Below are 25,403 nucleotides of genomic sequence, written 5' to 3'. Positions count from 1 at the left end.
CAAAGTAGCAGGGTATAAAATTAGCCCTCAAAACTCAATGGCTTTCCTGTATGCCAACAATGAGAGGAGTGAGGCAGAAATCAGGAAAGCAACTCCTTTTGCAAAAGCCTCAAAGAAAATAAAGTACCTAGGAATTAATTTAACTAAGGATGTAAAGGACCTTGATGATGAAAACTTGAAAAACTTGAAGAAGGAAATGGAAGCAGAACTAAGGAAATGAAAAAACCTCCCATGCTCCTGGATTAGAAGAATCAACATCATGAAAATGGCAATTCTGCCAAGGGCTATCTACAAATTCAATGCAATACCCATCAGTATCCCAATGTCATTCTTTAATGAAACAGAGGAAGCAATCAAAAAAACTCATATGGAGGGCCGAGAGTTTGGCCTAGTTGTAGAGTGTTTGCCTAGCATGCATGAAGACCCAAGTTCAATTCCTCAGTACCACATACCTAGAAAAAAAGCCGGAAGTGGTGCTGAGGCTCAAGTGGTAGAGCTCTAGCCTTGAGAAAGTCCAAGGACAGTGCTCACACCATGAGCTCAAGGCCAGGATTGGCCAAAAAAATTCATATGGAATAATTAAAGACCCCAGATAGCAAAACCAATCCTTGGCAGAAAGACCAGCACAGGAAGAATTTCAGAGCTATAATAACTAAAACAGCTTGGTACTGGCACAATAACAGGCCTGAGGACCAATGGAATCGAACTGAGGACCCAGAAATCAACTCACAGACCTATACCTATGGCTACCTAATCTTTGATAAGGGTGCCAGAAAAATGGAAGAAAGACAGCATCTTCAACAAATGGTGCTGGCAGAATTGGTTAAGCACCTGTAGAAAACTAAAGCTGAATCCTTATCTGTCACCCTGCACCACAATTAATTCCAAATGGATCAAAGACCTTGAGGTAAAAGCAGATATGCTAAAAACTTTTCAAGAAGGAATTGGAGATTCACTAGGTCTCCTTGGCACAGGTTGAAACTTTCTATTAAAGACCCAGAAACACAAAAAATTAAAGAAAGTCTGGACAAATGGGACTGCAATAAACTGCAGAACTTCTTCGTGATAAAGGACATAGCTAGCAAGTTAAATAGAAATCCCACAGAGTGGGAGAAGATCTTCGCTAACCATACAGCAGACAAAGGCTTCATATCTAAAATGTAGCAACAGCTAAAAACTTGAATCTGTCAAAAACAAACCCTCAAAAAATCAACCATCCTAGTAAGGGAGGGCTAAAGACTTGAAGAGAGACTTCTCTGAGAGGAAATAAAAAAATGGATAAAAGGAATAAAAATGAAGAAATGCTTGACATCTCTGGCCATAAAAGAAATGCAAATCAAAACAACTTTGAGATTCCACCTCACTCCAGTTAGAATGGCCAGGATCAAGAAAACTAATAACAACAGATGCTGGAGGGGATGTGGCCAGGAGGGATCACTACTACACTGTTGGTGGGAGTGCAAACTCATTCAACCACTATGGAAAGCAGTATGGCAATTCCTCAAAAGGCTAAACATAGAGCTCCCCTATGACCCAGCAATTCCACTACTAGGCATTTACCCAATCTTCCAGAAACAAGGGCACACTAGAGCCACTAGCACAATGATGTTCATTGCAGCACTATTTACCATAGCCAAGATATGGAACCAACCCAGATGTCCCTCAACTGATGAGTGGATGAACAAGATGTGGTATTTGTACACAAAGGAATTCCATGCTACCATCAGAAAGAATGACATCTCCCCATTCATAAGGAAATGGAAATACTAGGGGAAAAAATCATACTAAGTGAAGTAAGCCAGACCCAAAGCAGCATAGGCTCCGTGGCTTCCCTTACTTGTAATAATTAGTTCACATCTAGGCTTCTCCTACCAGAGGGTCACAATACCTCAAAAGCTATGCACATAAAGTCACATAGAATGACTAAATGAACCCTAGGACAGGGAAACAAGAGGTTTATCTTTGTGACTGTTGTTCTTAATGTACTATGTGAAGTTATTTCTTTTCTCTTTTTTTTCCACTTATGGTTAATCTCATGTGGTTACTGTATCTGACTTTGTTACCTGGTATACTTTATATATACTTATTTGTTTATTTGAAATAGGGAAGGGAAGGGAGAAAACAAAATGATTGGGGGGAGGAGGAGGGACATGGGGGACAGAAACATGAGAAGGGATATCAAAGTTTGAGAAGTAAGGTACCCATTACCTGATGAGTGTAACTGCAACCCCTCTTTACTTTATCCCAACAATAAAATACAATAGAAAAAGAAAAGTGAGGGAAGGAGTAAGAATGTTGAAAGGCGTAACATGATCAAGATATATTGTGTTCATGAACTGCTTTGTTAAATGGCAACTCCTTTATATGACTACTTAAAGATAATAAAAGAAATCTTTGGGGGAAAAAATAGAGATGAATTTGTACAACATGTTAAATTTCGAAAATACTTTGATTCATATTAGCTTGTGTAATCTTCATATGACTTGAATTTTTATTGCTGTTGTTATTGTTGCTATTATTACTATTACAAACATCAAATTTAAAAAAAAATAAAGTTCCTCTTGGTGGGATTTTCCTAAGAGGGCAGAGCACTGAGAAGTGCATGGAAATATTTGAAGCAGGCAAAAGTCATAAGCACGAATGCAGACCCAGAAAACATTTCGAAAGCAAAGCATTTCTACCGTAAGCAAAGGAAGCATGCCAGTAAAGAAAAGGGAAAACAGAGGACAAGGTCAGATGACCCACAGACAGAAGACAGGTTAGCTATGAGCTAAGGTAGTGGGCTTTCCTGACAATTGATGGATAGCACAATGCTGAAGCTGATCTAAAGTCACCATGTAACCCCTGCACCCATCTCTTCAGCCCCTGTCCCACATCTGTCTTTCCCTTGTTAAAGCCAAAACCAGAATTGAGGCAAAACCAATATACCCATCACTGGAATCCATTCCATTAATTTACTGCTACTCCTTTTTCTACAGAGTAGTGTCACTGTCCTGGAAAGGAGTCAGCTGATAGACAAGCAAGGTGGAACCCAAATCCAATATTAAGAGGATGCATATAGGCAGTAGAAAGAGAGAGAGGAGTCTCAAACCTTTTTCGCCAGCCTCTCCCTAACAGGGAGATCCTCTGAACACCTGTGTTGTACTCTGAGAAGAACCCAAGATGTGGAGTTTAGCACCTTGTGAAAGTCACACCGGTAGGAGTCTGTAGAAATGACACCTAATTAAGCACTTTGCCTCTCTTGCATGTTGAGGCCACTTGACATAAATTATGATCCCGTGGGGTGAAAATGAAGTGGTACCTCTTTGAAGGTAGTTTATGCCTTTTGCAAGGCATAGGTTTACTTCTCTCTGTATAGACATAATCTCAGCTTATCTAGTATCCCCAGATCCTGGAAACCAGAAGTAAAATTCTGAGCCCATAATTCCCCCTGCTAAAGGGGAATGAATAATCACAGCATTCCAAGACCATCTCTAAACACAAAGAGACAGGAAGCAGGGGAGGCCGGAGAGCTTGTCCCCAGTGAGCCCAGAGCTCAGCCAGTTGGAGCAAACCTGGCAAGTAGAGGCCCGCATTCTATCTGTTAGAGGCCTTTAAACCCCATGGCTTTATCAGGAACAGGCCTGCACAAGGGCTAGCTAGCACAGACTGGCGAAGTGCTGACCTGACTGGGGCGCCTGGTCCTCTCAACACCACAGGCTCACACCCACAGCACACGAGCCCTACCCAACAAGTGGCAAGCCACCACAATCTTAAGTAGGAAGATACTTCCTTTAAAAAATGAAGCAGGGGCCGGGAGTTTGGCCTAGTGGTTAAAGTGCTTGCCTAGCATGCATGAAGACCCGGGTTCGATTCCTTGGTACCACATACATAGAAAAAAGCCGGAAGTGGTGCTGAGGCTCAAGTGGTGGAGCTCTAGCCTTGAGAAAGTCCAAGGACAGTGCTCAGGCCCTGAGCTCAAGCCCAGGACTGGCAAAAAAATAAAAAATAAAAAAATAAAAAATGAAGCAAAGGGCCAGGAATTTGGCCTAATGATAGAGTGCTTGCCTAGCATGCACAAAGACCCAGGTTCAATTCCTTGGTACCACCTACACTGAAAAAAGCCAGAAATGGTGCTGAGGCTCAAGTGGTAGAGCTCTAGCCTTGAGGAAACCCAAGGACAGTGCTCAGGCCCTGACCTCAAGCCCAGGACTGGCAAAAAAAAAATTAAACAAAGTAAGCCAGTCCAGAGAAACATAGGTTGCATGGTTTCCCTCTTTTGTGGGAGGTAGAATATGCCTATAAATCTACAAGCAAACAACTGGGTAGTAAGCAAGAAGTTACAAATGAATTAACTGAGGTCTAATAGACTCTATGGAGAACACAAATAGCATAATTCTTTAAAAGTCAGAGCCCAACAAAATAAGTACCAGGAAATGGATAGCTGCAAGAGGATAAGGTGGGGAGAGGGGCAAAAGAAAGAAGGGGAGTAAGATACAGACAAAATTTCATTGTATATATCATAGAATTGAGAAATAGAGGGAGGGGCAGGTGGAAGGAAAGGGTGAAGACATTGGAATAATGACACAGATCAAGATGCATTTTACACATAAACTGCTTTGTTAAATGGCAAAAAAATTCAAGACATAATCTAAAATTAAGATAAGCAAGGAAAGGAGTGAGTATGTTGAAAGGAGAAACTGCTTCCATTGAAAGGAGAAATTGCTTCAGTGACTAGAAATTCCTTTGGACAACTACTTAAAGCTAATAAAAAAATTCAAGAAAATTAAGCAGTAGTTGACAATTTAAATAAACATCTCTACATCTGTATTAAGTGCCTACAATATGCCAAGCATGTACACATTGTCTAATCCCCACTGTATCCCTCAAAGTTCTCATTAAATGTGATTGGCGAAGTTCAGATGAAAGTCAATGCAGTTAGCAAACTGAGAGGAGTTGTGAGGATGGTATATGTCTGTACTCTCAGCACTTAGGAGACCGAGGCAGGAGGATCTTGAGTTTGAGGATAGCCTTGGCTACAAAGTGAGATGTCTCAAAAATTTAAAAAAAGTTAAAATATAAACATTAGGAGGGAAGTATTTGAATCCATTTACTTTCTGGTTGAAAAGCCAGGCTTAGTTCACTAGGCCCTACACCCTCTAAGGAAAATTTCACATGACCTGAGGAAAGCATAGCTTTGCAAGGAACAGAAACACTGCAACACCTAGAAGGGGGAAAGATGGATCTAGAGTCCAAATACTTCTTATTTGAGGTTCTCAGATACTTCCAAAGGATTTGTAGGCAGAGTTCAGGGACTATGAACTTGGGAGTGAATGTAATCTTTATTGCCAATAATCCTAACTGAAGTGTGTTCAGTTATGCATGTAGAACACAAACCACAAGGGCGTAAGCAGGTCCTGTGACATTGAGTGGCTAGAAATCATAATTTAAAAAACACATTATAATGTTACAGCTCCTCAGAAGGCCCCTCTCCACTTGGAAAATACAGGCATTTTTAGATTCACTGGTAACTTCTGTGGCATAATAAGTAAGTATAGAACCACTTATAGAGTCAGGTATGCTGGATTCCCCCTGGAATCCCAGACCACAAAATCAAGGCTAGCCTGGGCTACATAGTGAGACAAGGAGGAGAAGGGATGGGAGGAGGAGGAAGGAAGAGGAGGGAGGAGGAAGAGGAAGAAGAAAAGGAGGAAGAGGAGGACGAGGAGGAAGAAGAGGAAGAAAGGAAGAAAAGGGGGAGGAGGAGGAGGAAGAGGAGAAGGAGGAGGAAATTTTGTTCTTGAGACTCCCTCCAAGTCAACTCCTCTGAGGCGGCAGCAGGTGATCCAGGGCCCTTCTGCTAGACCTCATTCTTAAAAGTTTCATCACCTCTCATATCTTTACAGTATAAACCACAACTATAGCATCTATTCAAGGTTGAGAATCTTGGCTCCACAAGCAGCGCAGAGAATGTGATGTGGATGACCTTGCCTTCCCTTTCCCCTTAAATGAACTTTCCATTCATATGATGCTTACTTAGAAGGCTATGTCCTGGCTGCTGGGGACAAAGCAATGTTCGAGTCATTGTCTTTACCCGCTCAGGTGTATTCCCTAATGGAAAGATCAACCACACACAGATCCGGTTAAATGAAGTCAATAGCTATTTGTGAGCCACAAAACTAGTGACTTCAAGCTGGGTGCTGGTGGCTTACACTCATAATCCTAGAAACGCGGGAGGCTGAGATCTGAGGAATGTGGTTTGAAGCCAGACAGGCAGGTACGTCTGTGAGACCCTCATCACCAATTAACTAGAACCCCTTCCCCCCCCAAAAAAAAGCCAGAAATGGAATTGTGGCTCAAATGATTGTTAGTCTTGAACAAAATAGTTCATGAGCAGAGCCTAGGTCTTGAGTTCAAGCCCTAGGTGAGAACACACACACAGACACACACACACACACACACACACACACACACACACACACACACACACAGGGTGACTTCACATGGTTCATCCAAAATGAAGTTCAAGACCTTCGGGCGTGCACTGACATATCCCTGGGGTGTGTTTACGAATCTTGAGACTGGAGACATGACCAGCCGAGATTCAAATAATGAACAAGCAGAAGGAAGTTCAAATGACAAAACTACAGGAGATGACGACACCAGAAGCAGGCAGCGGCACCGAGGCTTCCTGAGCCCCACCAAGCCGAGCTTCACCCTGGCTCCTGCCTTTGCCACAAGCTACACTGTCTTCACCCCAGTTTCTTCCACAGAGAGATGTTACCTCAAACCATTGTGTACCAACCACCGAAGACCCTAGCAGGTTCTGGCTGGACTCTTCATGTCTCTTCTTAGTTTGTGACCCTCAGAAGAAGTGGGATTGTAAGAACAAGAGTGACCTATACCTGACTGTTGTATTTTCAAAGTGGCTCATCTGGTGTCTTGATTGCCTAGCAAGTGTCCAAGACCCTGAGTTCAACTCCCCAATACCTAAGCTCTGTCTGTCCTCTGCCTGTCTGTCTACTGAGAATATAGGAGAAAGTTGCCTGCTTATGATGATACTTATCCAAGCCCCATCAAACTGCACTTATGACATCTTTCCAATGATCTAGGACAATTGTAAATTTCCCTGATACCAAGGATAAGATGGGAGAGATACCTCTGGAAATTATCCCTGCTTGCTTCTTTCCTTCTTCTGTTTCTTCCTTCCCTTTCTTCCTTCTTTCTTTCCTTTCTTCCTTCCCTCCCTTCCTTCATTTCTTCCCTTTCTTCCTTATCATATTTGTTTCCTTCCTTTCCTTCCCTTCCTTTCTTCTTTCATTCTCTTTCTTCCATCTTTCCTTGTCTTTCCTTCCTCCCTTTCTACCTTCTTTCCCTTACTTTCATTTTTCCTTCCTTCTCTCCATCTATTCTTCCTTCCTTCAGGGTGTAAAGAAATGAGTTCTCTGCCCAGCTTGGGAGGGGAACCATACTATGGTTAGGAAGACTGCAGCTTTTCTGAGATTGGGATGAGAGGTTCCCTTCAAAATGGTGCTTGCTGACCACATGAAAGAAGTTCCCCATGGTGGACTCAAGTGCCAAAAACTTGCCTTTAGATCTTGCTGAATGACCTAATTCCAAGAGATTCCTTATGGTCCCTTCCCAAAAGACGTAACTAAGAATCTGTTTCCTGCCAGCTCTGGCAGGTGGAGAACAAAGCCAGATTTATTTGCATTAGAAAAATAAAGAAAATGTGATGCTGTTCACACCCAAAAGGTCTCAGAACAAATCCACACAGGTTCCAGCTGGTAGAAGGAACTTCAGCCCAATCTCTCTCCAAAAGACCTGGGGCTTCCAGGACCTTGGGTCTGCCTGAGAACAACTCTTCCCCCCCCCCCTTTGAAAACATCCCTCTGGCTGGTGCTGAGGAGAGGACACCACCACCATCCAAGGTGCCATCACTAACTCAGTGTGTGTGTTTGGGAGACGATCACAGTAATTTATACTTCTCCATCACCCCACATTCCCCTACAAGCTTTCCAGATTCTGTAACTATGACTCACCTCAGCTACCGCGGAGGGGTAATTCTGAGCCAAGCACACAACACACCGCAGTGTAGCCAGAATGCTAAAAAAGAAAAAAAAGAAAGAAAGAACTCAGCTAATTACAAGTGAAACACTCCCTGTCACGTACAAGCCAGCTGACTTCATGCTGGGGCAGCAGAAATGTGATAAAACTCCCAAGTTGGTCCCTCAATATTTTAAAGTTATGATCTCATAGCCGAGCACCTCAGCCAGCGGCCCTGAGCCAGTCTTTGAAATACGACCTCAAAACAGGGGCTGGTGACGGAGTGGCCACCTCTGGCAGAGTTCATTTGAAGTCCCTTTTCCTGGGAGGTGTCATCCTTCTCAGACTGCCATGAAGAGGCCAGCTGACAGTGCTACGGTAAACGCTGCACTTCTCAGACCTCCAGCAGCCTTTTCTGTCTGACCTACTTACTTGGCACTTGGCCACCCTTTCTCCTGTACAGTTATCCAACCCCACTCAATCAGCAGAATGTCTGCTTGGAGGCATGATAGCTTAGTGGTTGAGAATGCATTTGGATTAAGAAATGATATGGGTTTGAATTCCACAGCTCTCCATCACTAGCTGTATAAACATGGGTGAGTAATTGAATTGGAGCCTCATCTCCTCATTTGCAAAGAGGAGGAAATGACATAAACCTCTTATGAGGCTTGACAAGTGTACCCACAACCTGTCGCTCACATCCTGCCACCAACAATTGTCTTGGCATTTCCGGGGGACTGTTGGGCTCTGGTTCAGTGGGAGAGGCTGTGGATAGTGTTGGATGGTTCTGGGCTTGGAGATTATAGAATTGCTTGGTGAAACATGTTGGTGATTCTCGGCTATCTGTGCATGATCATGACCAGATGTTTCTTGATAGTGTCAGAAAGAGGAGAGGGTCCTGGCATCTGCAGAGACACTCAAACTATTAAATTTTTCCCTGAGGAATCAATGCAGAGAACTCATCAGCCTAGCTTCCCACGCTCTCCCAGTTCAGTCTGACTAGAATGATAAGAATTTGCCCTTGCTGGGGAAGAGGGGTGGCATATGTCCACGATACTAAGTCCTCTGGAGGTATATGTAAGAGGATTGCAGTCTGAGCAGTAGCCTAAGACCCTGTCAGAAAAATAACCCAAAGGCAAGAAGACTTGGGATATGAACCAATGGCCCTGAGCTCATTTCCCAGAACCTCCAAAAATATGGAATTCACAGGTGCCTGACACAGAAGACTAACCACGCCTGGACTTGTAGCCGAGAACCTGGAATCACATTTGCGATCTCCCTTTGTGTGATCTTCAAGAAGACAATCACTCTCTCGGCCCCATTTGCTTTATCTGTCTACAAGCTTATCCTAACATATCTTCCATGATCCATGAGAAAATAAAATGTAAAAAAGAAAGAATAAAAGAAAAGAAAAATACTTTGAGTAATACCGAGTAAGAGAACCAAACTGAACAGCAGCAAACAGTCACCTGTCAACACATCGGCAGCTGCCTAGGGCATCCCAATTTAAATCAGCAATTATTTATGCCAAGCAATAAGCTAGTTCTGGCCCTGAGAACCTGTTAGACAGGATGGGAGACTTATCCCAGGTGCCACTGGAGAATTCCCAAGCCACAATGCAAAACAGTGGCCCTGAACTAGACAGAAACCACACTTGCCATTCTTCGTGGGAACCAGCAACTCCTTTCAGTTCCTGAAGGTGGCTGGCAGGAGCCTTTCGTGCAGCTGGGTCACCGGGGATGCTGCCGCTCCATGAGCCAGTACCTCCCTTGCCTCAAGACTGTCATCTTTGCCGAAGTCTCAGAGGATTTTAAATTCTCAAAGTAACATTGCTCAGGATACAGGGCATTCTACCTCCTCCATCCTGCCCTCCAGTAAACCAGTCATTCTCTTGGGTCATGCTATGTTCCACCAGACTCCATGCTATCGACTCAGCATCTGCCGCTGAATAGAACTTAAGATGGCTTATACTCAACCATGTGGCTTTCACTCCATGAAAATCCTCACACCGCAGGCTAAGAAAATCAGAATCCACAGAAGGACTGATGTCTCCAGCAGAGCAGGGCAACTGTGTGGCATGGACAATGGAAGACTAGCACAGGAAGGAAGGGTGGAGGGGAGTAAGAGTACCTGGCTGGTTGTGTTCTCAGGGCCTATATCTGAACCAGGATAAATGAGGCTACCCAGGCAAGCACAGCATAAATGGAAACAAGGCAGGGAGAGAGAAGATGTACCCAGAGTGTGGGTATCTGGCTAGGGAACTGAGGAAGACAAGTACGAAATGGAATGGGCTGAGTAGCAAGGTTCTCCAAAGGCAACTGCTATTCCCTGAAGGACCTGGGTAAAGAAGAGAAGTTTGAGCCACCCGTGCCAATGATGAGGTGACACCGACTACCAGAAATGCAGAGAGGAACTAGCAACAGGGCCTACACAATAGCCAAGAAGTGATGACAACTGGAAAAAAGGAGCTGGAGGATGCAGGAGACTCAGCTTCTGAGTAAAGGAGTGGGACAAGAAGAAAACATGAAAGTAAACCTGGATTTCAAGCCCCACCAAGGAAAGAAAGAAGGACCTCAGAGGGTTATCAATTTCCAGGGTAAAATAATGAATCTGAGTCTATGATTTTAAGTCTGGAGAAAACCCTTTGCCTGCCATCTGCCTCTGCTGGCTGTCAGAGACAGGTCCAAAACCACCGGCCAAGACCTGCTCTGCTTTGAGCCTTGTGTTCCTTTCCATCTTCTGAGGCTGGTGACACTTGCACAAGATTCAATCCCTCTCTTGATGTAGAAAACAGAGACTTCTGCTCTGTCGTCCTCACACTGACAGGGCATACCAGTCTTGCATAGAAGGGATTTGAGACTACAAAGATCTCTCATTCTAGCAAGCCACATAAAGCACCTCTGTTCCACTACCCATAAACCAAGCAGTGAGTGAAGTTCAAGGGCAAAAGGATTGAAACCTACTGTTGGTCTAAAGTTTAGAAGCTCAAGTTTAATCATTATCCAGAAAAAGCAAGTATGTCGGCATCTTAGGATGAATGAGGCACTGGACCTGGCTCCTTGGAGGAAGCAAAGAGCTGTTATCCAAGGTCTGTGCCATCATGGCAAATGGGACTCTGGCAAAACAAACAAAACAATAGCACAATGAAGCTGTCCTCCAACTTTAATCACAGCCCTCTGTCTCCAGCTGGATCTGTCCTAGTTGACACTTTGCATGTCTATTGTATATGCATGTCTAATGCGTGTCTACTGTATACCATGTCTATTGTATATCTACTGTGTCCATGTCTATTGCATGTCTCTTGTGTGTCTGTGTCTATCGTATGTCTCCAGGTCTATTGCTGGCTCTTGTGTGTCTGGGCCTATTGCTCATCTCTTATGTATCCATGTGTATTGTAAGTCTATTATGTTGGCTGTTGGCAATAAATCGCAACCAGCTATTCATAAACAAACCTCTAATGTCTAGAGCTCTGCCTGGTCCAAGAAAACATGTCACCAATATTTATCAGTCTGGTCAGGACACTTAACAACAGGGCACACAGATTTTCCCATACCACCCAGACTTCCAGACCTGTGGTCCTCTGTCTCCCCTCATTCATTGCTTCATTCACACATGCATTCAACAATCAAAGCCATATCATTCAACCTCCAGAGTTGGCAAAACTGTGTTTACACTGTAGCGCTACCACATCCCAGCAGCTGTGTGTCCTTGGACAAATTACACACCTTCTTTGTCTTAGTTTTCTCATCTATTATAGAGATAATAATGAAATGATCTCCAATGAGACCTAAAAACAGAATGAGAAAAAAAAAACAGATACATTTGTCCTTGTTGTAAACATCTTTTCTTTTTTTTTTTTTGCCAGTCCTGGGCTTGAGCTCAGGGCCTGAGCACTGTCCTTGGACTTTCTCAAGGCTAGAGCTCTACCACTTGAGCCTCAGCACCACTTCCGGCTTTTTTCTATGTATGTGGTACCGAGGGATCGAACCCGGGTCTTCATGCATGCTAGGCAAGCACTTTAACCACTAGGCAAAACTCCCGGTCCCTGTAAACATCTTTTCTATTATTATTATTACTTTCATTTCAAAACCAAGTGAAGGTGGAAGATGGTATTCCTATCTCATGAAACCCAAAGTCCCGAGATACAAATTGCCCTTCCCAGAAATCACTCTGTTGAAGAAGATGCTCTATTTTGGCCTCCATCTGTCACAATCATTGTTTCACTTTTCAATCAGTTCAGAATTTTGATGGTGGGGGTAGAAGAAAGAAAGCAAGTGCTATTTATTGGGTGCTGCCTTGAATCCAGAATTATAAATAATCCCATACATGTGTGTTGCTGAGATTTGCTTCATTGGTTCAGTGGAACAGTTCAAAGGAAGAACTGATTTTAAACCCAAATCTGTGCAGGGTTTTTTTTTTCTTCTTCTTCCCTGGAATCCCACCGGCATCCTCATCAACATTCCAGACACTTGATGATCCTGTGATTTCTAGCAGAAATTTACAGTTTCATTATGGAAAAGATGAAAACAGGGCTCCCTGCCCACTTACTCTTCTTAACCCATTTCCCCCCTGGAGCCAAGGTTAGCAGTGTTCATTACTGGCTGCTTGCTTTTTGTTTAGATCATCCCCTCCTTACTGAATTCCAGATCTTTATCCAGGCCCTTGTGTAGGACAGAACTTCTTTTATGTGGTTTTTTCCTTTATGATCTTCTAGGGCCCAGCTACCTTTAGTAAACTAAAAGTATCTTTGGCTCCCTGGTGATCAGGAGCAGGTTTCGTTTGTGTAGGCAGACTCTTGTTTGGAAATGGTGATTGCATGAAGCAGAGAGATGCTGAGATTAGGAGCCAGGGCACTCCAGTTCAATAAATCAATCCCCTTTTAATTGTGTCCCTGTCAGCCCACATTCTTCCCCAGACAGGAGGGCAGGGAGCTTGTTAGCAAAGTGATTCCTCTCTCTCCTTTGTGTGCTGAGCTGATTGTCAATTAGATAAAGCAACAGCCAGGGCAGCTGGATGAGGCTCCCTGGTCTGTGTCAGTCACAAGAAAGAAACTAAATGGGTCATAAATACACTGGGGTCCAATTTGGAGATATTTCCACCTGGGTATTCATCTCTGGATCCACAACCAAATTCTGGTCCCATTTGGTAAAAATAATTGGCACTTGCTGCATATTTACAATGGCTTTAAGTTAAAGATCACTAAATTGTTGGCCATGGTTTCCCAGTATGCTCCGGAGGTTGTCAGACAATGAAGCTTGTCTTCTTTTGGGCATCTCCATGTTGCCTTCTCCAAGATGTCTCTATTGGTCTTCTTCTTTTAACAGTATGTATGCAGGCTGACACCCACAGAGTGCATGGAAAGCTCAACCATGCTATTAGCTGTTGCTCAATCTCTCTGGACATTGGAATGAAATGACCTGGAGCAATTCATCGCCTTCTCAGATGTTCATGGGCAGGGGTCGCTTTAGAATCTTGTGGAAATGTGCATTCTGACTCAAGATTCTTGAGGAGCAAATATTCCAACAAGCTGTATTCCTAGCATGCTACCAAGTGACAGCCAGTGGAGTCCACCCATGGACCAGCCTCAGAGCCCTAAGGACCTACAACTAACTTCTACTTTCACCTGTATCATGCCCAGTCTCCTTCCTGTTGCCTGGGTGCTTCATCACATCTGTGAGACGTGGATAAGTTATTAAAATCTTACCTGGATTCCTCCTTGGTTATCTCATGAGACAATCCATGGTAGGTGCTTGCAACAGTACCTGGCACAGAGTATGCATCTAATGAAGAATACCCTTTATCAGCATCTGCACTAGTATCACCAACATCAGGGACTGGCAAGGACAGCCCACAGCCAGATCTGTCCTGATACTTGGTCTACATTCAGGTGTTATCAGATCCTAGCCACACCTGTTCATTTCCATATTACCTATGGGCTGCTTTTGCACAACAATGGCTGAATTGAAACCTTGCAATACAGACCCCAGTGAGCCCAAATTCTACCACATTTACTATCTTCTTCTCTTCTCCCTCCCCCCCACTCAAATAGTTTTCCAACTTTTGGTCTCTGTCACTTATTCAACAATAAAAATGTATCACATACCTATTGGGTACTTGAGCCTTGGTGATAATAAAATTTGTTTCCTGAAATATCTCAGCAGCTAATCCTTATTGAATGAATCCCAGTGACATCAATAGGCTAAGGCCACCTGTCCCTTGTCTTTAAAATGTGCATCCTGACACCTGCTTCAGAGTGCTGCTATGTGGACTTTAGTGAGTCAATGTATGCTAAATTCTTAGAACAATGACTAGGGCAAATCAAGTGTTCCACAAATAGTATCCTCTTCTCACACATATAAGGCATTCTCATTCCAGTTTTACAGCTGCAACAGCTGATCGTTATTGCTCTTTTATGCATGTAGAAATGTTAATGGTCATGATCTTACTCTTCTTAATCTAAACCTGTCCTATGCAGTCCGACAACAAGTATCTCTTCATTATCTTCTCTCTTGCTCCCTCTGATAGTCTGGCTCAGGACAGTCTTCAAAGTCAATGCACCATGATGATTAAAAAATAAAATACCCTAGCTATATGCCCATGATCATATATTTATCTAAAGGAACTCCAAGAAATGGAAAGAAGATGTTTTATATTATTTAGGTGTTTTTTTCTCCTTGGTCACTGTTTTGGTTTTTTTGTTTGTTTGTTTTGTCTTGTATATGTTTCTTTTTTTGATATTTTTTTTTGTAATTAATAAAAGGGTTACATGATATTTGCCAGATAGAAGGCGCATTAATTCACATACATTGATACCCTTTCACATGTCTTGGTCCCCATGTTTCCATATTTTGGAGAGGGTTAGAGGAAGCAGAGAAATGGTGACAGAAGATGAACAAAAGGGTCAATGATATTAACTAGACCATCTCAAAAGTGAACTAGACAACTTGAGGGGTAAAGGCATTAGGAGAGGAAAATTGGGAGAAAATGAGGGAAGACGTGACACTGGTCAAAAAGAAATGAACCCATTACCTGACTTCTGAAACTGTAACTCCTCTGTTATGTTCCATTTACAATAACCATTTAAAAAAAAATAAAATAAAAAAGGTCAGGGAGAGCTCACGCTGGCTATGGGCACTGTTGAATGCATGCCCACCACAGATCATGGGCACTGAGGTAGGAAGAGTTTTCCTGTACATACAGAAAAGAAAAGGGAGACTTTAAGAGGCATTGTCACACTGCTGCTAAGAGATAGAACCAGGATTTGAACCCAGAACTATCTCACTCCAGGCTCACAACACACCCCTAAACCCTACTGTTTACAGTAAACATTCCCAATATTCTTACTGACGTCAGATATGATTCTAATACTTACCAAGAAACATCACCTCCACAGAAGTCAGTAAAAAACTTCCCCAGGCCTTTGGTTTGTGACAACTATCAGATAGTTGTATTGGGATCTAATTCCCAGAGATGAAGCCAGAATCTGAAGGCAAAGAATTCTCACAGCCATTTAAGAGGCAGAGGTGTCCCAGGTGACAAACCCAAACTCCAGGTACTAAGCCTGGTTGATGACCCTACAGTACCTTCACCTAAAGCCTCTGGGCCAGGCTTGGAGTGTGTGAGGACACAATGAATGGCAGCTAAGGAAGCTCTATACACGGTGGGGTAAAGAAAATTTTGGAAAGCAATGAGACCAAGGTTCAAATCCCAGTTCCTGCCATCACTAGTATGTTAGTTGCATTTCTCACCACTGCGACCGGAAGCCTGACATAAACAATTTAAAGGAAGAAGACTTACAGATTCATGATGGGGCAGAGCAGTTTATACCATGGTAGACAGGAAATAGAGAAAGAGAGTTACAGGAAGAGTCAAAGGCAAGCTAGAGACCCCAGTGACAAGCTCTGCCTCCCCAGGACTCCACTTCCTCCAAAAGGAAAGCAAACCCCACCACCTTCCAAGAATACATTCAAATTTTGAGTTCATCCAAGGATTAACCCATTCATTCTATGAGTCCTCATGAACTATTGTCCCTGGAGACACCCTCACAAACACACCTAGAGGTGTTTCTCAGTTCAATCAACAAGCAAGATCAACCCTGCTTGTTAACTTCCTGTCTGGGGACCTCAGTTCCTGTTCTGTACTAGGGGGTTCTCAACAATACAGACCTTCTGCCACCTTTGCAAAGATCCACAGGTGCTTTCTCTGATAGAAATCTGATTGGAGGCATGTGTTAACAAACCCTTCTTGTCTTAAATCAAGCCTTCAACGCTTTAAAAATTCTTCCTTTACGATGAACTTTATGCCAGGAGACAATAGATTCCTCTAAGAGTATGTTCTTGCACGTGCCATCCATATTCAAATTGCCTTTCTCCGTTGACTTACCTTTACATGCAGGCATATTCTTTCACCAATGATTGATTGCTATTTCAGTCAGCAAGTCTTTGTGGAGCACCTACTGTCTGGCTGGGTGCTACTCTCTGTGCTGAGACTATTGAACTAAAAAGGGTAGACAGTAGACTACTCAAGTGCTGGTAGTGAGGACAATGATGCAGCAAATCACTGTGGTTAGAACTCTGAAGTAACCAATATAGGACAGAGGGAAAGCAAAGGGGAGAAGGAAGGAAGTGAGCTGTAGATTGGCCAAGGGGCCCCTGGGTAATAGGAAGAACTAGGGCAAAGACAGAAAGAGCAATCCCAGTCCAGAGACATACAGATGCCTAGTGCAGCGATGGGCAGTGGAGGAGGAGATGCTGTGGCGAGGGCCAATGCCTTCTGCAGGCAGCAAGACATCATAGAAAGAGCAGGGGAGAGGAGCTGAGAGAGACCTGTGTTTTCACCTGGGAAGCTCTCACCTGGCAGCTGCCCAATCGATCAGAGTGCAGGTGCCTAATCTCACGGAGCCTCGGGTCCCGATCCATGAAGCAGGAACTTCAGAGGTAATGAGCATGTCCCATCTGGAGCACAGTCATGGCTGAGCAAACTCCTCTATCTAACATCTTCACTCCTAATAACCAGCAAGTTAGTTCGCTTTCCTTCATGTCCTCAGGGCTGGCACACTGTGAAGTAGGTTTCAGGGAATACAAGTAAATGTTTCCAGCCTCCAGACACCCCCTTCTTCTTCATTTGTGTTGAGTCTTCGCCCTCCACAAAGCAGAAAGAAGATGGGAAGAGAAGCAGGTACAGCTGAGAGAACCATGTGCAGGTCTGACCTCAAGTGAAGAAGAGGGAGGAGAGCATGAGACATTCTATAGTATACTGAGGTCTTAAAGAACAGAGTAAGGCTGTCAGAGCCTCTTCACATCAAAACCAACTGGCACAAGAGTCCCAGCGCAAACACTGTGGTAGCTTTCAGAGCCCCTCCACCAGGGACACTGCTAGCAGTCAGTGGTGTTCTACATCCAAGGACTTGGAGCCTCTACATTTTAAATTGTTTTTAAATAATAAGTAGGCCAGATGTAGATTTCAGTGTTAAGGGGTAGCAAGGTCTCACCCAGTTCCCATTCCAGAGGAACCTGCTCTTGAGGTACTGGCTCCCCCTCCATGGTAACCAGGGCCATCTGGTTTGTGCTTTGAGAGTTAGAAAAGGGTGCTTTCATTCTTCACTTCCAATGCAATGTGATCCATGAGACAATTCTAAACACTTTGTGTTACATCAAAACAATTCACTTCACCTTTCTCCTGTGCCTCTCCAGCAGGAGATGAGTAGAACCTTGCAATCACTAGTCTGCATTAGTACTGGTGGCCTGCTCACGGGAGGACAGGCCCAAAGCCTGTGAATGAATTAATTATATGGCAGGACAGAAGGAGCAAAGTCAAGGGAGCAGAAGGAAGTTCAATCTCAGTCACAGTTCTAAGCCACATTCTTCAATCTACCTCTGAATAATGAGAGTCTAAATCCTTAATTATATCTCATGGTTGCTTCTTGGCCAGAATTGAATCCCCTGGGAAGCAGAGTGATTAATTAGCACTTTGAAGCTCCAACAATGCCACATTCCAGATGCTTGTTTATCAAAGATAATCTCCAGTGACCCCACAGACACCTCCAGGCACTTCTGGAATCTCCACTCTGAGTGGTCTTCAAAGAGCATATTTATCATCTATGCTCATAATTACACCTTTTGTGTGGCATACTGTGGGCATTGGCCTTGTTCCTGCTGGGCCAGGCCTAGAGCCCAAGGAATCTGGAAAGAGAAGTTCTCAGCAGTTCCTTTTCTCAGTCTCAGCCACAAACAGGTTTCTCTCCTAGTACAGCCTAGCACACACAACCAAGAACTGCACTTACTGATGTGTAAAGTCTCCCACCCTGACATGGAGATCATCTAATGGCCCCCTGGCCACTCTCTTCCTTCTGGAAGCCTTTTGCATGTGGAATGGAGCCCTTCCTCCCCTAAGTGCAGCCACCATCCTGGGTGAGCTTTCAAGTACACACATAGACAGCCCATTCCATCTTTGACCTTCACCTTCCTTCATGTACAGTGGGGCCACAGCCATACGGAGACCTTGACTTCAGCAGTGACCTGCCCTGGAAATCTTCTCAGCAGAATTGGTTACCAAAGATTACACACTGGAGATGAAGGTAGGAAGATCACAGCCCAAGACTAGCCCCAGGCAAAAGCGAAAGACCCTCCCAACCGAAAAATAACTAAAATCAACAACAACAAAAAGCGAGAGGTATAGTTTAAGCACCTGCCCAGCAAGCACAAAGCCTTGAGTTCTAAATAATAAACAAATAGTGTGAATGTGTGTAATGATCCATTAGAATTTAAGCTCTGTGGTGGCCAAAGCTATGTTTGTTGTGTAAATGCATATGCAAAGCCAGTTATCCATTGCTGCATATCAGCAAACATCTATAATCCCAAGCAGTTTCTGCAAGCCAGGAGACTGGGATGTCTCCACTGTGTGACTCTAGCTCATGTCTCTCAGTATCTGTGGTTCAGATAGAAGTGCACCATCTTTGCTATCTGAAGATCTGACTGGCTCAAAATGGTAGAGCATTAGTCTTGAAGGTCAAACTTAGAAGAGAGCAATCAGATCCTGAGCTCAAGCCATAGTATACACACACACACACACACACACACACACACACACACACACACACATTTATAGTTCATATCATCCTCAAGGAAAATTCCCATCATCTAGACAATCTATGACTTGAAAGAAGGGCAGCGAAAACCTCATGATCTCTAATGACTTCTTAGCTGGATGGAATGGACCAGGGTTCTCTGAGAGGCCACCTGAGTGAAGCTACCTCAGGGCTACTGAGTCTTCAGGCCCAACCCCACTTTTCATGGAAGCAGTCAGCTGGCCCTGCAGCAGCTAACCTGGGAGACAAAGATGGGACCTGGCTATGCAGGGTGCGGTTGACAGCTGTAGCTGGGTATTATGATTTCATTGGTGAACCATTCTCCAGCTGCCTTCTTCAGGCTGCAAAAAACCTCAGAAGGAGACAGCCCAGCAGTGAAATCACCGTGGAGGCACCGGCACAATGGTACCCTTGTGCGGTGTAGCTTGTGACCTCATGGATCCAGAAGCACTGAGCCATGATCTCTGACCCAGCCCAGCTACACCCAGGTGCAGCCTAGTAACACCTGCACCGTCCATGAGCTAATGTGAATCCTCAGTTCCAAAGCAAGCCTCAGAATCAGCAAGAAGAAACAAGCCACATGTAGGTAAAAAGAAGAGACACTTGAAGGTCCTTCCATTGAAATAGGACTTGATCTCATTTAAACACAGGGGTTGTTCATATTCCAAGGGACATCCTAAGGGACAATGATTTATTATTTTATAAGGCATTTCCCCTTATTCTGAGAAAAATTGAAGAATAGAGCCACACAGAATAATTCCATGAATTACATTATAGGAGAATAAAAGGAATCCAGACATTAAGTGAGCATTAACTGGAACAAGGCACATGCACAAAATACATCTCATTTGTACTTTGTTTGGATGGTTCTATCTTTTATGGCCCAAAGCTTGAAGCTTCCTATCAGGCAAAGTGAAGAAGGAAACCCAATCACATTGAAAAATAAGTATCCAGAATTATTTATGCCAATTTTATACTTTAATACCTTTTTAATATAAAGTGTGGTGTCCATGAAATTAAAAACAGCCTGTTACTCAAGTAAAACACAAGCTACTAGGGGAAAAAATTCCAAGATGTACCATAAAAGGATGTTAAGGCCATAAACAATATCCCTATAAAGTTTCTAGTTTTAGGCCAACAATGGAAACATTGGAAAACTGTACTCAATGAGCAAAGCTTAGCCCTCAACCTATTATTGTTAAGTAAAGTCTCATTGGAATGAAGGATCTTCATTTGTTTTTACATATGGTCTATAGTTGTCTCTGTAGTGTAAAAGCAGAATTAAATAGTTCTAACAGATCTTCTACAGCAGACATATCCCAAAGTAAGATCAGGGTAAGGATATGTCTCTTTCCATGGCTATCTGTTTGCACTGATAATTTTTTATGGTCTGTGAGTATTATAAATATCCAAATGGCCAATGGCAGAAACAAGATTTCCACTACTACTCCTGTGACATGACTATAAGCAGACCTTGGGACATGCTTCTGAGCAATAGACTTGAAAAAAGTGACTTGCTTCACTCCCTGATGAGATTTCTGCTAGCTGGGGTAGAGACCTCCCAAAGGTCCACAAGCACACACCCAATAACCTAACTTCCTTCCACTCAGCCCCACCTCCTGAAGGTTCTGCTACTTTCCAATAGCATTACAGAAGGTGGCCATGCCCACACTGGGTGGGCCTTTGGGAGAGGAAGGAAGACTCTATATCCCAATTGTAGCACTGTTCAGCCTTACACAGAGCCAGTATTACACATCCATCCACTGATAATTAGCATCGGTCCACAAGGCAGCTGAACAGGACCTATGATGCCACCTGAGGCCATTAGATTTCTTTGGCTACAAATGACAGAAGTGATTATTTATCCAGAATATAAGTATATTTGGAGTCTACCATATGATTCACAAAATCAAAGAGTGGTGATTTGTTCTCAGAAAAGGACAGTCCAGGGGAAGGGTGTTCAATAGTGGAAGTGACACATAGCCTTAGCAGGACTCTTGACACCTCAATACACATACCCAACTGTCCATCAAAGTGTACTGAGTTATGCTTACAATGAATAAATCTCCAGTTCCAATGTCCAGCCTGAGCACGTGATTAATGATACCTCATTGTACATTGGAAGTCTGCTACAGGAGTAGATGTCAGGTGTTCTCACCCCTTAGCAAGGGGTGGTTGATTGATTTGCTTGGCTGCAGCACTCATCACATTCTGCATACTTCCATCAAGACATAAACACCAACTTCCACAAAGCAGCTTTTTATACTTAAGTAAGCTGTGTTGATTAGAGGAATGGAAGGATGAATAAATGAACACTCAGACTAATTCTGAACCACTCCATCAAATCTCCATCTGCTTGGGACCTGTGTCATTTTAGCCCCTCTGCCAAAAGAAAAAGGTGTCCGGAATCTCTTTTTCAATGTCTTCCTGGAAGTCCACCCTTTCTCCAGCTGCAGAGGCATCCAGCAGACTCATTCTTTCCACACTCAACCCCTGGCATGTGATGCTAGGAAAACAAACACTCGTGGGCACAGCTTTTGCTGTGTTGTTCTCCTCCCTGTAAAATGGTTCATGAAATCCTATAAACATCACCACAACGGTTCTTTCTGTCTCCAACAGGCGATGGTTTAAAGCTGGGATGGAGATAGAGGCAAGAGGCTGTTACAAGGGCTTTTATAGGCTTGGCTCTTGAGCCTCCAGAATGTCAGCATTGTAGATTGACTGGAGGGAGTTTGGCTCAGAGAGAAATTCTGGTGCAAGTGAGTGTTCCTGTGCATACAGCTGAGCTGAGCCATCCTGTGCATATGGCGGACCTAATCATGTGCCCACTACCGTCAGGTGCAAGAAGGACAGGTTCTGCTGGCCAAAGCTGAATTCCCTCATTGGCTGCTGACTACCCCAGCATTCAATGCTCATTCCTTCCAGGCTCTCAGCCCACAAAGGCCAAGACCTTGCTGCGTTTCATCACTGCTCTGTTCCTAACATCTAGTATGAGGTCACTGACAAAAGCCAACAACTATGGGGAAGAAATCATATTCTCAGCTCCATTGTTTTTGTGACTCCACAGACTCCTGACCTGCTGAGTCTCTCACCAGAGACCAAGTACCCATGAGCCCAAGCATGCAGGAGGGTGTTTGGCAGATAATTTTGCATGATGATGATTTGAAAGTGTCCTCAATACCAGTGGATTCCCGGGGCTCCAGGATCTGAAAGATTCTCCCTACCTCTGTGGAAAGAGCTCGTGAGGGACGAAGCTTTCCTTTCTTTGCTGGAGTGTTAGGGACCTGGGAGGGCAGAACAGAACAGATGGAGCATTTCACCTTTCTTTCCATGACATAAAGTGTCTAAGAATGTGTGGTTGCTCCAGTGGGGATGACAAGCTCATGAGTGTGAGGCCGAGAGGTCAGCCCTAACACATGCTATTCTACAGGGCTCGAGCATGGGCTTTTGGCAAAGCAGCACAGCAGGGAAGGGGGTGGAGGGTACAAAGAGAAGAGACTCTGACTTCCACTGCCCACCTGAGAACACAGGCCACCAATGTCTTGTCAATACAGTCTTTGAATATATGCACCAACATACATGTGCATACATGCCCATGAACCAGCAATAGACATTTACACACACCTGAGTGCAGATTCTTACACATGGACATTTGCATATACATGCATGTACACACACATGCACAACCTGAAGTCAGCGAGTCTTCCGTGCCCCCTAGACCTTTTGTACCCTTTTGTAATCTCCTTGATTCCATCTCATCTTCCTTCACTCAGGTGTCACTTTTGACACTTAAAACAGTGAAACTTGCCCACAACAGCCACTGAGACTTGACGTTGGGCTGCTGAGTTCCTGAATCCTGCTTTCTGGATTGCACCTCCTCCAGCCTCCATTGTACACTCAGGTTCCATCCACCTCCCTCCTGAGCTTGAGGCTGATGCCACCCTCCCTCTGGACTCTGGTCTAGTCCCTGATACTCTAGCCAGGACTTGATTCTTGGAGCTAAGTTATACTCAGCACCAGGCACTTCTTCATTCTGTATTCCCTCAGTGCTCCCATCTGAGAGAGACAGATGCTTCCCCCCACAGCCATTCATTCCAGACTGTCCAGTATGACCTACTCAGGGACCATTTCTACTGTACATTCCTTGTGTGTTGTGACAGTTGATGTCCACATTTAGAGACTCTTCATAAATTCCAGAACTCTGGAAAAAGCCTTGATGAGAAATAGAGGTAAGGATTATCCCACATTGCCTTAATTTTTGCAATTTTTTTTTAATTTGGCAACTGTGCATTTGCCTCAAACTGCATTACAACCTTGAAGCAACTGACCTCTTGGTTATAAACCCAGAACAAATCACTACGTAACCCTGAAATTTTTTAGGACCATTTAAGTAATGGAGTAATCACCAGGCATATCAAATTCTGGAATATTGTTTCTTTTTTTATTGTAATTAGTAAAAGGGTTACATGATATTTGCCAGATAGAAGGTGCATTAATTCACATACATTGATACCCTTTCACATGTCTTGGTACCCATTACCCTCCCCCCCACACTCCCCAACCGTCTTGGTTTTCCCCCCTTCCCTATCAAATTTCAAATAACCAAATACAAATAAATTCAATATATCAGATAACAAAGTGAGATACTGTAACAATATGAGATACCCAAGGGACAGCAAAGGAGATGAGAGACAACATAGTACATTAAGGACAACAATCATTCGTTATATGGCCTTTGTTTCAATATCCTGGAGGTCCTTTCAATTAGCTTCATACTAAATGGCCTCATGTATCAAGGTTTTGCTCTATTGCAAATCTCTGCTAGTAGTGCCCAAGGTTTCTACTGATTATGACGAATGAGGGAAACTATTGAGCCTAAGTTCCTTTGAGTCTGGCTTACTTCACTTAATATGATTTTTTTTCTAAGTCTTTCCATTTCCTATCAAATGGGGCGATGTCATTCTTTCTGACAGCAGCATAGAATTCCACTGTGTACAAATACCACAACTTGTTGATCCACTCATCAACTGAGGGACATCCAGGATGGTTCCATATCTTTGCTATGGTGAATAGTGCTGCAATGAACATTGTTGTGCTAGTGGATTTAGTATGCCCTTGTTTCTGGATGGTTGGGTAAATGCCAAGTAGTGGAATTGCTGAGTCATAGGGGAGCTCTATGTTTAGTCTTTTGAGGAACTGCCATACTGCTTTCCATAGTGGTTGAATGAGTTTGCACTCCCACCAACAGTGTAATAGTGATCCCTCCTGGCCACATCCCCTCCAGCATCTGTTATGGAATATTGTTTCTTATTTGGTGAAATTAATTGTTCTATTTTCCTTAATAGAACTATGCATTCCACCATTAAATACTAGGCTAGATTGAATTATTTACTTCTGCACTGTAGAACGGGAAAAAGAGTGATTTTACAGTGGAAAAACTTGGTAAACATTTCCATAATCAAACAATGTGTGAGTGTCCTGAATACTTTCATTATGGTAAAATGAGAAAAGTACCTAATCTCTGTGATATTCTTTCATCAACAGAGAGATAGAAAGAAAAAGAGAAAAGAAAGAGAGGGAGGGAGGGAGAGAGGGAGGGAAGGAGGGAGGGAGGGAGGGAAGGAAGGACCAAACATACAGAAGGGACCATTTATAATTCCCATCAAGGAATTACCAGCTCTTACCCAGTGATGTTACATGCATCCCCTACTCCTACTAGACTTCTTTAAACCAATACCAGATATCTATTATTAATTATTATCATTATTATTTCACCATTTTCCCAGCATGCATTCCAAAGTGGTAAAGAATCTTTGGGAAGGGCTGGGAGTTTGGCCTAGTGGTAGAGTGCTTGCCTAGCATGCATGAAGACCTGGGTTTGATTCCTTGGTACCACATACTTAGAAAAAGCCAGAAGTGGTGCTGAGGCTCAAGTGGTAGAGTTCTAGCTTTGAGAAAAATCCAAGGACAGTGCTCAGGCCCTGAGCTTAAGCCCAGGACTAGCAAAAAAAAAAAAAAAAGAATCTTTGGGAAACTATATAGGAGATTCCACCTGAACCAAGTCTTAAAATCATGACTTCTAAAGGGATGGAATTAGCAAGAAAAGAGAGGAACAGAAGGAAGGGAGGGAGGGAAGAAGGGGCTGAGAGTGTGGCCTAGTGGTACACTGCTTGCCTAGCATGTACAGAGATCTGGGTTCAATTCCTTGGTACCACATACACAGAAAAAAAAAATGGAAGTGGTCCTGGGCTCAAGTAATAGAGCATGAGCCTTGAAAAAGTCTGAGGACAAT

At 43.5% G+C, this 25,403-nt stretch overlaps 1 pseudogene; it reads right to left on the bottom strand.

Moving 5' to 3' along the window:
- LOC150067456 (adenosine 5'-monophosphoramidase HINT1 pseudogene) overlaps nt 1-16,972 on the bottom strand; it is a 65,695-nt pseudogene extending 48,723 nt beyond the window's left edge.
- Nucleotides 16,973-25,403: the final 8,431 nt, after the last annotated feature.

Source organism: Megascapheus bottae, chromosome 2 (genome assembly GCF_031878675.1).
Source record: "Megascapheus bottae isolate mThoBot1 chromosome 2, mThoBot2.hap1, whole genome shotgun sequence".
Taxonomy (NCBI): domain Eukaryota; kingdom Metazoa; phylum Chordata; class Mammalia; order Rodentia; family Geomyidae; genus Megascapheus; species Megascapheus bottae.
This window is presented reverse-complemented; position numbering and strand designations above follow the sequence as displayed.